The sequence below is a fragment of the Melospiza georgiana genome, chromosome 9 (assembly GCF_028018845.1).
Source record: "Melospiza georgiana isolate bMelGeo1 chromosome 9, bMelGeo1.pri, whole genome shotgun sequence".
NCBI lineage: Eukaryota > Metazoa > Chordata > Aves > Passeriformes > Passerellidae > Melospiza > Melospiza georgiana.
Genome location: NC_080438.1, coordinates 14,415,114 through 14,430,255, shown reverse-complemented (window position 1 = coordinate 14,430,255; position 15,142 = coordinate 14,415,114). Strand labels below are relative to the sequence as shown.

General features: G+C 39.8%; 1 protein-coding gene across 9 annotated transcripts in view; it reads left to right on the top strand.

Annotated features, from left to right (window-relative positions):
* PTBP2 (polypyrimidine tract binding protein 2) overlaps positions 1-15,142 on the top strand; it is a 242,079-nt gene that overhangs the window by 45,991 nt on the left and 180,946 nt on the right. For all 9 annotated transcript variants that reach the window (XR_009114814.1, XR_009114815.1, XR_009114816.1 and 6 more), the window contains exons 14-17: positions 9,321-9,628; positions 10,612-10,715; positions 12,134-12,208; positions 12,677-12,869. The gene's annotated coding sequence lies outside the window, so the exon portion shown is untranslated. The remainder of the gene's footprint in view (positions 1-9,320; positions 9,629-10,611; positions 10,716-12,133; positions 12,209-12,676; positions 12,870-15,142) is intronic.

The following is a 15,142-nucleotide window of genomic DNA, read 5'->3' as shown; positions in this document are numbered from 1 at the left end:
TGTCTATCAGAGCAAAGTTACTTAGCATAGCTGGCTGCATTTAGGATAGTGAATACTTTCCAGAGAGGAGTAATGAAAGCTCAGGTGCTCAAACAGTTTGAAATGAGACTGGCAAATGTGTTCAGAAAACAATCTGTGATTAAAGGGTGTCTGTTCTGATTATAATGTTTGTTACTGTGAAAGAAACTCATATTTGGTAATGCATTGGTTCCAAAACTGGTAACGTAAATATTGATGAATGTTTGCAAAATTCTGCAGTAGGTGCATGGTTTAGAATTCCCTCAGGTAAGAGGAAGTATCACGTGTTTCTCCCAGATGAAGATAAATGTCTTTGCTGTTGACAAAATAGTTGTCTTTATTCTTGTAATGGAGGACTTTAATACTGCTTCTTTTAAATGTCATCTACTTCCCAATATCTTTCTTTTCCACCTTATCTGCTCTCAAAAACTCAGGATGAGCCTTACTGAACATAAGCATTTGTTGAAGTTTCAGAAACCTCATCTGGCCTCTTTGTGTGCATTTAGTGACCAGAAGGTGTTTACATCCACTTTGAGAGTGGTTCTTGTTCTGACAGTCCCCTCCATGAGTCTTACCACTGAACTGAATGGGCTGTGCACAGGACGCTGCCTTCTGTTTTAGCTGGGAACTGTAACCCACAGATAGAGGAATTCAATCATCTTCCTACACTAAGTAGTGCAATTTATTTGCTTTTAGACCTATGGATCTTTGTGAAAACTCCTTCTGCATTTTCTCCGTCTTTTACTATCCGACCTTCCTGGCTCTAATCATCCTTTCCCAGCTCTTCCTGTTCCTTGTTAAAGATATGGCTGTCACTGAGCTGCCCCTTGCTTATCATCAGCAAACCCACCTTTCAGAAAGATATACCTTTTTGGCATGTCTGAAGTCAGTAAGATTTAGCCTTGTCATCCTTTGTGAGAGTCCCATCATTGACTATAACCCCATGGTTGACTGCTGTGTTATGCAGAACTAGGCAGGCTGCAAGGATGTCAGATGTGGTATTGAGTCTGTGCTTTGACAATTGGAAAAGACGCCGAGAATGAGATTTCACAATCCCAGAAGACCTTTGAGTGATCAATGAATTCTGAGTAAGTGAACTAGTAAGTGAACTTCTGCTGGTAGAAGGGCAAAATCAAATTAGATCCATCAGCTCTTTCTGTCCTGGATAGCCACTGTCACCTAGAAATTATACAATAAAAAAGTAACTAAATATGATGTATGAGACAGGGAATCAATGATGTGTTAGAATAAATGCAATGTAGCAGTAAAGCAAGCATCTAAAATACAAACCATAATCTAAAAATGTTGCCAAGGAGAAGACATTTTCTATTTTCAAAATTCATGAAAATTAGGACTGAACAGACTGGGGAATAAATCCTGTTCAAAGTTCACTTAGTAAGCTAGTGATGTTATGAGACTGAGCTTTGATACACTTGTGCAATACAGGATCATCACATTACAAGTTAGCATTCTGATGTGAAAACGCTTGTCTCATTATGAATAATTGACAGAGCACATGATGTTATTCACTACAGGAACCTATTAACTGAGCATTGGCAGCAGGATATAGTTGCAGGGAATAGCCTTAAATGAAAGATAAAGGGTATTAACTAATCCTTGTAGTTTCCATTCAGCTCTGAGGACAGTGGTGACCTGCCATGATGGGAGTAGATTGCTGTGGTCAGTCTGGAGAATGTCTTCTCAAAGGCTGTACCATACCCTGGGGCTCCTCAAGTGTCCAACATTCTGCATTTAAGGAGGGAATTGGCATTGAAGTGGGGTCACTTTCTACAACTATTTATTTAATTTCTGTGAAGTGTTGCAGAGAATAACATCCCCTAAAGATCAAAACTGCTTGTGCTTGGCCATGTGCCTGTGTTCTGTGATGTTCACCACTTTCTTCCCTCTCTGCCTGACGTGTCAGTGGATGTTGGTCATTGAAAGAGGCAGCTGAGTAGGATCTGGTGATAACTATGGCTTGAGAAAGTTGAAGTCATAATTCAACACTTAGATTTGAATTAACAGCTTCACATCATAAGTTATTATGCAGAGATGTAGGAACGAGAATTTTTTTTTTGTTTATTTATTTTGTTTTCTTCCCCTAGGAGAAAGAAATTATATTCGCAACCTATAGCTCTAAGGCCCTTAATTGGTTTACAATCAATCTGCAATTGTTCTTTGTTCTTCAGGGAGAAGAAAGCCTAAAATATCCTGTTTTATCATTAAAATAATCAGATTTATAGAACCTGTATTTTGTAATCAGTATAGTCTGTTCTCCCAAGTGGCAGGCAATATTGATGACATGTCTGCAGAAGGTGAGTTAGACCAAAGTGCTGAACAGTAGCAAGGGTACTGAGATTGGTGAAACAGAGTATTCTGTGCTGGAAGGGAGTTGGGAAAAGGGGTATATCTTTTTACCTGGGGAGAGGGAGGGGAATGTTGTTTTTCTCATTCATGTTTATCTTATTTATAAGATGGTAACTTTGTGTCAGTTAAGTTACAAGATGGATTTTTTTTTCCTAATAATAAAGCAGTAAGAGACTTGTAGATGTACTGAGTTATACAACATCTCTTGCATTGCATTATGATGTAGTAAATGGTCCCTAGATCCTATAGTATATTCAGACCAAACCTTCACTTCTGTTCCTTATTAGCAACAAAAAGATAAATAATTTTGCTGTCATTGCAGCACCATAATAACCAGTGCAAGGCAATGACCAACAAGCCTTGCCCTAACTCCTGTAGCAATAAATGTTCAAAAAAAAAAATCCCACTCCCCAACTTTGAGTAATTAACTAGAGATGAGTGATTTGGCTGTCAAAGTCTGTCAGTGCCATGCAATGAAAATAAAATCAGTGGCAGTGCCCTGTGTGTGAAGCCACTCATAGTATCTAGCCTTAAACATTAGCACGGAAGCTCCAACTCCAGCCTGCTCCCCACCCCCATTCATTAACTGTCTAAATCCTCCTGTCTTTGTGGAATCACTGCAGCAAGTTGAAAATGATATATGTAATGAAAACCCTGTCTGCCTAGTGCAGAGAGGTGGAGAAAAAACCTTTGCTTAGCAGCCTCTGCTGTGCTGATTCCAGCAACGATTAGTGCAGACTTTGTCAGAGAAGCTCACCAAGAGCAGAATATTAAAGCACAAAAGGGAAACTCATTGTTTCTAAAGGTTTGTCTCTGCCTGGCTGGTTTTGTTTCCTTTTTGGGTGCTATGACCAAATTCACATAGTGACTTCAGTGGGAAAGAAATAGAGATGCCTTTGAGGCTTTGTTGTAGTTTGGGGCTATTTTCAATACTATATTATGAATATGACATTATCTTTTCAGTACAGGTACCTGATGAGCAAGAAACCATTCAGTTTCTGCTTCAAGTGCAGGCAGAGGAAATGGCACTGCATCAAAGTGCAGTCCAGTTCAACCCAGTAAATGATTGGCATGGGGAAAATACCAAAAGATAAATGTTTCTGAGTTTTTCATGAACTGTGTACACAGAACCATATGTTTGTTATTTTAAAAAAAGATTTCATATGGAAAAGATTTTCTGCAAAAGATTTGATTTTTTAGAACCATTGGATTTCACAGTGCTGATCTAAGTCAATGACAGTGTGGGTGTTCAGCATCCCTGATGCCAAACTATAATTGTACCTGATAAGTCAGGGTAAGAAACCTGGATGTTTAATTATCTAATGCATAGCAGGGGACTCAAGCACATTCTGACATAATGTGAAACAAAATCTGTCTGATAACTACAAAACAGTGGCTATTTTCTTGGTGGGAATGTAAATTTATTATAGTCCAGATGTAGCATAGCCTAACAGGCCAGCAATGCAGCTTTAGGGCTTCCAGTTCTGTGGCCATGCCTTTGGTTTCAATGAATCTACATGCAAGCTGTTGTGGTTTGGGCACAGAAGGTTTTGAGATATTTGCATTCACACATACACAACCACATTTTTCCTTCAGGTGTCTGGACAAAATTTCATCTGTTTCTGAAGCTCTTTGGTGTCATGGACTGTAGAATACATCTTGGAGCCAGATGCTGTTCTTGACTGCTAGACTTTATAGTCAGATTGTGTTGTTAAAGATGCTTTTTAATTGACTTGGTATTTATCCCACATATAGCATATAATCCAACTGTTGTTTGTATCCTGGTATACCTTGAGGTGCCCACAGAGATAAAAGCTTGTTTAATACCCAACATGCTGGAAACTTGTATTATGAAAAAGTCCTTCTTGCCCTGAAGAGTTTTATAATTTTCAACTAATGTAATGTGAAAAACAGGAGGAAGGAAAATGGACAGCATGGAGATGTGAAATGAGTTGCCCAAGTTCTGTCAGCTGGTTTCCAGCTTGTAATCCAGTCCCTGAGCAATGAATCACACTGCTTACCAAAGGCCAATTTGTGAAGGAATGAGCTCCTACTGGGAAGCAACAGGCTAGTACATGCCTATTGACTTCCCTGCCAGATCCGCCGTGTCTTGGCTCAGTGCTGTGCTTTACTGCTCAGCATATTGTCCAAAAATGTTTACAGCATAGCTCAGAGGTAGCAACAGACTTGGAAAAAGCCACAGATGACTCTTTTCTCTCTGTGTGTGTATTCTGGATGCATGCACAAAACTCCTCAGGATGGCAGAATATTATTACAAACAGTTACAACTATATTTGATTAATGTCTTGTCTCAAAATCCACTTTGAAAAAAAGCCTCAGGTATTAAAATGATAGACATGTAGTGCTAATCAAAATGATGCATATTTTTAGGATACAAGAACCCTGGGCTAACAGTGCTCAGTCTAGAAATGCTTGCTTTTTTTTGTAATCAAAGATGCACATTCACTTCTGCAATCTTAGCATCCGACTTACTGAACCCATTGGGCTTCTGTTGGTGCTGCTCAGACATGGTCAGATATTACTGAAGATCGGGTGGCTTCTTGTTTTGAATTGAGAAAATATGGAGATATTCTTACTTCCATGTTCTATGCCTTTTGAGCTATTGTGATGCTTAATAGAGATTCCTTTGAAAAGATTAATTCTTGTTAAGTTTGCTTTCTTTTCCATTATAATTCCTTCATTGCAAACACTACTGATTTTTTTTTAGTTTTTTAGTAAAAACATCAAAAATGTGTTTATGCCAAATGCTCTCAAGTTAGAAATCCTGTGTTCTGTGGGCTGTAGGATGTGCTGCTCTGTTGTCTTTTACCTTTGTCCCCTGAAAATTTTATTTAAAAATAGCCAGAGAGAAACAGATGACAGCCTAACAAAAGGTCCACACTGTTCTGTAGTGAGTCCCCTCCTCCCTCCCTGAGCCCCTTGTTCTAGCAAAACTCCTTTGCTTTCTCCTTTGATTTGCATCAATCTACCTTCAGGATTTTTCAAACATTGCAGTGCATTAAACACTACAGCAGATGGTGCTTTTTGACGATGCCTTTCTACATGAAGCAACATTTTGTAGTGTATGCTGCATTATCAAAAAATCAAACATGTAATTATGCAAATATGTATGCCTTTATAATAATCAAGTTTTATTGTAAATGGTTGATGCACATCAATTTGATCCTGTAGTGGTGCTTTAAGTGCAGTTTAAGTGGCTTTTCAGTGTACCCAGAGGCAACACAAATGCATCTCTGGAATATTAATAAAATTCTGAATCTTTGAGACACCAACTGGTACAGCATTGCTTATACTGATTGAAACTAAATGCTAATCCTTTCCTTTATTTTTTTAAAAAAAGTCCCCTTTGTTATTTAAAACACTGATATTAGTGTGATATAAAGGGCCATTTTATTTTAAATTGTATTGTAATGTAGTTGTTAAAATAATGTCTAATCATACTATATTCAGATTCTACAATGTAAATTTGATGAGACAAGAATCCAATCATTTTACAGCCATGAAAACAGAGACGTATGTTAATATGTCCAGTTGTTCTAATTCTGTAAATTTATTAAGGAAATATCTGGTTTTAGATTTTAGTCCTGAAGGCTTCCAAGTGACTGATTCCTGAATGCTCACTCAGAGATGGTTTTGCTTGTGAAATTTAATAAGCTAGATTCTTGCAGTGAAAAAAAATCAGCAAGGATTTTGACATCCATAATGAAGTGTAAACTTTATTACTGATCTGGTCCTGCCTTTTATACCTTGGTTAACGTGGTTGGGCTAATGACAGCCATCTCTCTGAATGCACACATACACATTCTGCTGGGTTTGAACCAGCAGACAGGCTGTGGATATAGATAAACCAAGACTGTAAATTATGTTTTGCCTGTTTATTCCTGCTGTTCTGAAAGCAGGGCACGAAAGGAGCAGATTGCATTGTTCACAGGGAGAAGGCAGGAGCTGCTATACGTTGTCCCCCTTACCAGTTCCAATAGGTTGGATGTTTATTTTTTGGGTTTGCTTTGTTAACCTGAAGGCAGATTGAGAAGGCAAAGAAATGAATATGCTTCCATCGTTGTGCTGCTTGGACTTTGCTCAAAACTAATTTCCTGAAAACTTAATGAAGCTTTATAGGTTGAGCTTTCACTCTGTAAAATTTTTGCCTTTTGGATTTGTTTGCAGTTTACCTTCCTTACCATCTCTCTTCCCTGATGTTTTTGTTTCATGCAGTTGGTTATTGTCTCTCTGCCCTTTGTCCTTCCTTCACCTCTTTCAGTGGTATTTTTTGGTTCCTTTCTGTTCTTGTTTGTTACCCCTCTTCATTTTTCCCCCTCACAGATTTTGCCTCCTCTGTCAGCCTTCTGCTCCTCAGTTTTTTTTTTCCCCAAATGTTTCTCTAAGTTTTTCCATTTGGTTCCCTAGTCCTTCCACAAATGTGTATTTCCTAGCTCCCATTCTGCTTCCCACATTCCCCTTCCAGGTTTTACTCTGTCTGATTTCTGTGTTTATCTTTTTTATTTTGTCCCTGCTTTTCTCAATTCAGATTGGTTCAAAATATTGCAGGAAAAGCTGCTCTTGAGAAATTTCATCCAGATTGCTCAAAGAGCAGCTGCTGTTCTGGCACTTCCAATACTGAATCAAACCTGAGCCCAGGGGATAGGAGGTCCTTAAAGGATCAAAGTGCAGCTTCAGAATCCTACCCAAAATATTGGCAAGCAGAATATGAATATAAACCCACAGCCATGAGTAGCTGAAACAGTTTTGACGTGATCTCGTATTTTAAGGGTGGTATTTAGTTTTGGTTTGGATTTTTTTTTCTTCTTCTGAAATAAGGATTTTTTTTCTCTCCTTATTTAGCATTCTTGAGACTCCAAAGCAGGGAAGAGACATCATGCATCTTGAGAAGGCCCTAGGGCCTCTAAAATTTTCAGTACATTTTTGCTGCTTTGCTTAATATATAAACTCATTTAAATACTAAGTTTCGAAAAGCTATCACAAGAAAATTCTGAGTCAATAAACTTTCTGCTCTTACTGAGACTGCAGATTACTTAAAGTAATCAGAGATGCTGAAAAACAATGGAAAGATTTTTCTGAACTGAAAAAAGCTCTTTAGAAACTTCAAATTAATGGAAACATTTTCATAAAATCATGAAATAGAAATATATAAAGAAAAAATTGTTAAAGTAAATGGCTCCTGCCTTCAGGATTTGTGAATAAATTCTTGTGTATGCAAATGTGGAAGTAAAGTTTATTAGCAACAAAATGGAAATTGCTGACTTCCCATTTTTTTCGACTGTGAACACTGAACTTGATTCCTTTTTAATACTATAGTTTGCCTCATTATCTTAAATTACATTAATGGTAAAGTTACTTGCTTTTTAAAAAGTACCCTTTAAAATATAAATTCTGCATGTCTGTAGCACTGAAACAGAGAAGCTGCCCGAGTTAACTTATTTGACTATTCACGGAAGAAGCCACCAGATTCCTGAAGTTCAATGAGCAAATGATTTTTATCAGTTTCATAAATCTGTTTGTATGTGAAAAATCTATAAGTACCATTACCTTTTGATTGCATTTAGTATTCAGAAACCAAATGGTTCCCTGTTCTGCTTCTGATATTTATTTCAGTTGCATGGCATTTCAAGCTTAATTTAAACACAATAATAACAAAGTCTATTTCTAATGCCGTGATTTCATTTGTAAAGCCACCTAGACAGCCACACACTATGGTAGTGTGGTAGGTTTTTTCTTACTAGTTATATGTCAGGAATGCTTTAGACATACTTTACCTGCGTTTTATGTGGGGCAAAGCCTTGATTAAAAGATTATAGTATTTTAAGGTGTTTTTGCACCAAAAAATTGCAGGAAATCTAAAAAAAAAACTTCTTAATAGGGTAAGGCTTGATATATAGACTTGAAAAGTGTGAAATGATAGGCAATGATCTGTCTTCAAAGAAAACATTGAAACTCATGGTCACTGAATACAGTATTTCATAAGATGTTTGTCTTTCCAGGCTGCATCAGTCACATAACAGTGAGTAAACCGTGAATAAAACACAGCTCAGTAATTGCCTGGTGTTTTGTTCTCTATATGCAAACATCTGATTACTGGTGTGGTTGTAGCAATCTGGTAGAAATCCCCATGCAAGCACAGAAGCTTGGTCCAGGAACAAGAGATTTCACTTCTGGCTTATATGCAATGCTGTATAAACTGTTCATATCTCTTCATTTACTTTATCCTCTATTCTGACTACTCTGGTGGTCTGTATTAGACTGCAATTAAATATTAGTTACAGGTCTTGAAAAGAGTGTGAACAAAGGTTTAATGTGTTTTGGCTCTGCCAAACCCCTTCCAAGGCTTCAGCTGCTTAGCAGCCACCTCCCTGTGCTTTGCTCAGTGGCAAGGCAGCTCATCACTCTGCAGTGAGGGTATATGGTACCTGCCCAGCAGATACTCCTCAGTGCTTCACTGGCTGAATTCCTCACAAGACCTTCAAATGAACACCCATTCTCATAATAATTTCTTCTGGTTGGTTGAAGTGCTTTAACTCTGACCATCTATGATTCTATTTACCCTTTTGAGGATAACTTAACTGAATTCAAACCCTAAGATGTGTCAGTGCAGGTGTTTTTAAGAGAAGGTGCCTGCCTTAATGGCTGCATTGAAAATAAATGGATTATTATAATGCTCTTTAGAGGAGAAAAGGTAAAGAGTAACACTGTTTATGCTTTATTTTTAATGATCCTACTAAATCCCACTCTTTGCCATTTCACTCTTCTTGTAAATTTCTCCGCAGAGAAATTTAAGTGTTAAATTTAACAGAGATTAAAATCAAGAAAAATATTTTTTCCATGGAGAAACTGAAGTGCAGGAATATATTCTTTTGTACTCATTAATTTTATTCTAATTTTTTATATATTGCTTACAGGTGCAGTGAAAAAGTATTTTTGTCAGTGAAATGCCGTCTATGGAATCATGGATAAACCCACATTTTCCTCAACCAGCTTCTTCTAAGGAAGCCCAGGTGCCCTCCTTGCAGCACAGTAAAGGTTTGGAGCCCTGCTGTCAGCCCAGATGTGAAATCTGTCCCTGCAAGGCAGACACGGGCTGGGCACGTGTCTCTGCTCAATCACAGAGACTCCAGCTTGGCTCAGCCACCTGCAGCCTGGGCAGAAGGATTTCTCCTGTTCCCAGGCTTCAGAAGAGAGTCAGAAACCATCAGGTGGTGTGACAAAGGTGATGACACTCTCTGGATTGGGAAAAAGGCACAAAGAAAACCTTTAGTGAATATTTACATTATGTTGTTGGGCTTTTCCCTCCTTTCCACATGAGGAGGTGATAGAGGACTGTGTCTTCTTTTGGGTTTATGGGAGCAGTTGCAGCCACTCCCCACACCTCAGCTTATAAGGAAATGAGTAAATAAAAGTTATAGGAAGTAGTGAAATAGTCCTGAAATAACATCTGCTCCAGGCTGTGTTCAAGGATAGCTGGGCTTGGTAGGATATTAATTCTGAAATTTCCTTGTAGGAGTAAACTTTTGAGACCTGTGAAGTTCTGCTGAGAGCCCTGGATCTTGCCATGACATGCTGCCCACATGAAAAAACTAGCAGCTGTTTTTCTTTAACTGTGATTAGGACAATGTTTCTTGGGAATTGTTTAATTAAATAGTATTTCTAAAGAAAACCCTTGAGACCAGACTTTCTCCCAAATGTGCCAGAAATCTCAGATGCCTGGTGGCCTGTGCCTGGCTAATGGTGTAACCCAGGCACAGTCACTCCATTCACAGATGATGTCTCTGCAGTGGGGAGCCTGGCTGTGAGGGACAGCTCCATCTCACTTTTGATGGAAAGCACCAAAAATCTGACTTCTTAATATATCTCTGCAAGTACTGAAATTACTTGTTGAACAGAATTCATGTTTTCAGACTAGTCCTGTGTTTTAAGTCTGTATTTTCTTCTGAACCTAAAATTCAGATGGAATTTCTAAACTTGTTTGTTGCTATGTTCTAAAAAAAATGTAGGTTGAATTTCAGGGACATTTCCACTGCTACTCTGTTCAAGAAGGATTTATGCTCCTGAGAAGTCATCTTAAGTCATCTTAAATGAATTCTTTAGCAGACTCTCACGTTGCATCTTTGGGTTTTAACTTTGAAATTGGCTGTTTCCAAGCAAAATGAGACCTGTGTGTGTGAGCTGCTTTTCTTTGCTCCTCTTTTTCAGTGCCTTCCATCAAATAATTGCTGAGCCAGTTGATCAATTTCAATCAAGTGGGACAGAAGGAGAGAGCTGTGAGACATGAAGTTAGGAAGAAAACAGGTTTTTCAGTATGTCCAAGGGTCCTGGCAGAGTCCTTTTCCCAGGGAAAGTGATCACAACACCAGGAGCTGGCTCACCAGTCATGCCCTGGGCTTTGCACCAGCCCCAGCACAGGCTGTTACCTGCCCCAGTGGAGGGGCTCAGGGGGGATCCTGTGGGAACTGGAACCTCAAGGGCATGGGAGGCCCCTCTGCCACCCCTGGCACAGTGAGGTTTTTGTCAGGGCATTTGCAGTGAGCAACTTGTTGTCTTGTGCTTGGGCCTGGCCATGTAACATACTTCACATGAGGCCCAAAGAACACACCTATCTTGGGGTGGCTAGGTTAGCCAGAACTGACAATTAGATGTTAAATAATTAAATTGTTTTAGCTATTAATTGTAAGTGAATGTTGTTTTTAATTGCACTTTAATAATGCCATGCCCTTTATAACCAAAATTAATGTTTTCTGTCTCTCTGTTTTTGAAGTACATGTCAGTTTAATTAAACTATTAATGGTAGACAGATTTTAAGTACTTTATATTCTTCATTAAATTGTATCTGCTCAACAAGCATAAACAGGAAAATAGACTCAGAAGCAGATTCATGTTCTGCCTGATAAATCATTCATCATCAGATAAGATGATGAGGCATGCTTGTTTTTCTGTAGACTCACAATGATAAACAAATCCACTTTTGTATTGTAATATTTATTGAGTTCATAGAAAAATAAACAAGGCTGTTCACTTCTCATATCAGCAACAGGCCTGAAAGCTGCTGTCTGCATTTATGACTGGTCAGTCAAGCAATATCTTGATGCTCTGAGGGTCAGTCTTAGTTCATTTTGTCTAGAGTGCTTGTTAGCAGAGCATTTCTCTGGTCTAAGATATAGTTCTTTCAGAGCCATTCAACTGCAGTAACGATGAATATTTCTGCTGTTCCCACTGTGTTACCCAATTGTGTGCAGAAAGAATTAAAATAGCTTTTGATTTGGCAGAAATAATACATTTATAATGCAAATGTTGAGTAAGTCTCAATCCTGGTAGGACTGCAGGAAGGTTGATGGAAACAATTTTTTGAAGATTGTGAAAGACAAATTATGGCAAGGTCATTTCTTCTCTATTGGTAAAGTCTGTAAATCCTAGTGGGCTGTTAATGGGGGTAACAGGCAGAAATTAAGAAACACTGCAGCAACTGCTTGTGATACATTCCTGTGCATATTATACAGGCAGACACAGATGTAACTGGTTATAATAGAGACAACAAACGTCCTTCCTTTGTGTGGCAGATCAATCAATAGCCAGGCATGTGATCTTGTTCACTATTATGTTAGTAATGAAACCTTCTTGTGATGTGACAACTGTGGAATAACATTTGGTCACAAAGCTGGTGTTAACAAGCACAACTGGCACTCTGGTAATTAGACTGATTCCTGGTCTACTTTCACAGATTGTCGATAAATGCAGTAAACAACAGGCTGCTTTCTCTCAGAAGAAGTTATATGAAGTTGTCATCCATTTGACGGTATGTACTGCATTCTCCTTCATCTTCTATCAGATTCTGCCAAGGCGGAGATGTGCATATATTTCGCTATAAAATAATATTTCACAATAAAAACTTTGAGTTCATTGTTAAGCAACCACCTAATTAATGTCAACCTTTTTTTCCTCTTGGGAAGAAAGCTGATTTCTCAGTTACAGGCAGGCAGTTAGATGGAGATGTTCTTCCTCAAGTTTTCAATGTTCTCCCCTCTGATACAGTCGCGTCTGCTGTGGACAGCCATTTATATTGTTTAAGGATAAACTGAAACCTCAAAAGCAGTGGATTACCCTTGATTTAAATGCCAAGAATATAGATCATATACAATTGTAGTAGAATTTTTTACATTAAGCAAAATAACTGCATTCAGCCATGGATGTGCTAGTCAGCTTTTCCATCACTAGTTTAGGGTTGTTATATCAAAACTCATTTGCTGTTTTGCTCTTTCCACAGACCTGCAGTAGTGGAAATCTGAACTGTAGTTTGGTTTTTTCACCCTCATGGCAGAGTAAGAAGGAATGAGAGCTCCTTCCCTAGGCCCTGTACCTCCTCCAAGCCCACAGCCTGGCTCTGCACATAGGAAAATGTGTGAATGCTGTAACTCTGTCTCCTCAGCTTCCAAAGCAGAAGAATTTAATCAACTGAGGTATGCCTGGGGAGCTTTTCAGTTTCTTTTGCATTGGCCAAGTGGCAAAGCTTAAGCTGGAGGCACTGCAAACCAGCAAGGGTTTCTATGCTTGCTCTTCCTTCACATGGTGCACTCAGAAACTGGAAACAGTGCAGATGGGATGATGAGTAGTGGCAATGCCATGGCATGTCTGGGCACTGGTGCTTCATGGCACTTTGCTCAGATCTGCTAAGTCCAGCTCTGTCCTGATTTCAAGGGTTCTTACTGGTTTGATTTGACCAAGAGGGGTTTCTTTATTGTACTGGGCCATGTTTTGACCATTTGCTGCAACTAAATTAACTCTGAAACATCAAGAGAATAGTGAGCATCTCTTCATGGCCATTATCAATTGCTGCCAGATTGTAATTCCCTTTGAAATTGACAAAAAGCAGAGGGAAGGAGTGTTTTACAGTAGGTACCTAGTTTTATGCAGGTTTAATGCAGGAAGATGCCTCAGTAGCAGTCAGTAAACATAAAAACTAAATTCACACTCATAAACCAGGGAGAGGTTTAGGACACATTCACTGAGCCATAGGTATCAAGAAGTTAGAGAATATAAATAGCAGTGAATGCAGTATGCTAATCTGAATGGTTGGAAATGAATATCAGAGGTGTTTGTTGCTGCTCCCTGCAGATCAGTCTCTGTTCTAACAAACCACTGAGAAACACCAGTGAGGCTCTCTAAGTCTTGTCGGTCTGTACCTACAGGCTCCTAGGAAAGAGCCTGTAGAAAGAAACAAAAGAGTGTGTGGGATTTTGTCTGATGGGTAAGAACCGTGTTTAGGGAGGGATTAGCAAGAGGCCTGTGGGTGCACCAAAATGCCATGTGCTCAGAGATGGGGCAGTGAGAATCTCTTTTGCCTTGTGGCTGGCTGTAGATGGTGGTATGATTTTGAGTGAGACCTCATGTCACACAGAATCACAGAATGGGTAAGGTTAGAAAGGACTGCAGTGTCTGGTCCAACCTCCCTGCTCAGACAGAATCATTGTAGAGCACACTGTGCAAGATTCCATTCAGAGAGTTCTGGAATTTCTCCAGTGGGGGAGACTAGAAGGCAATCTGTTCCAGTGCTTGGTCACCCTCACATTAAAGAAGTTCTCCGTATTTAGGTGGAACTTCCTGTATGTCTGTTTCTGCCCATGGCCTCTTGTCCTGTTGCTTAGCACCCCTGAGCAGAGCCTGGTCCATCCTCTGACACCTCCCTTCAGAAACAGAGAGAGAGGGATATGATTGCCTCTCAGTTTTCTCTTCTCAGCTGAACAGCCCCAGCTCCCTCAGTCTTTCCTTGTGATTTGCTCCAGTCCCTCCATCATCTTTGTCAGCCTCTGCCAGACATACTCCAGAAGCTCCGTGTCTCTCTTGCTCCATCGCTCTCTGCAACTACAGGGACAGAAATGAACCAGCTTGTGCTCCAGATCCCTTGACCTGTTGACCTAAGGCCCTGAGATCCCTCCTGATTGTTTGCAACCTTCTTGTTGGGACCTTGTCACTGCCAACCTGGAAATCCAGTGCAGGGTAACACTTGATGGGCCCTAGCAGGCTGGGAAGGTCCTGGGTGACGTCTCTTGTGTGGGCCCCAGGGAGACAAAGCAGGTCCCTGTGGGTTGGGTCTGGTCAGTGACTGGGCCCTCCATTCCCCTCAAAAGCCAAGTCACCAATGGCTACTACCTTTCTTTTTTTCTTCATGGAGGAAGTTTTGATGCAGGGGGTAGGCTGCCCAGCCCTAGGTGACACCTCCATCTTGGAAGAGCCTTCGTCCATGTACATATTTCCCCAGTCCTTATTTTGCTGCTTCTCAGATATCAAGGCCTCATACTTATTTTGAGGTATGAGGTTAAGGGTACCTGGGAAGGTGAGCTAAGTCGGGGGGAATCATTCCCCCACCCCAAGCAGAAACACATTTCCCCTCCACATAGTCCTTCCTTGGTTGGGAGAGTAGGTCTGACCTCCTTCTGAAAGCAGGGCCAGCCATGAGGCCAGACCCAGTTACTCAGTTTTTCTGGTCTGCTGTAGTGAACCTTCAAGAGTGGAGATGATGCAGCCTCCCTAGACACTGTTGTCCTTCCCAGAAATCACACTTAATGTAAAAATGTGTCTTTTCAATTGTTCCTCCAGTTTCAACTTGATTTTGTTTGGACTCAGTGCTTCCCAGAATTCTACATAGATTTCTATGGCCATCTATTCAAAAAGACTCAAATCTGCCGCTGATGCAACACTGAGATTGCATTGACCTGTCAGTGGGAGTCCATAA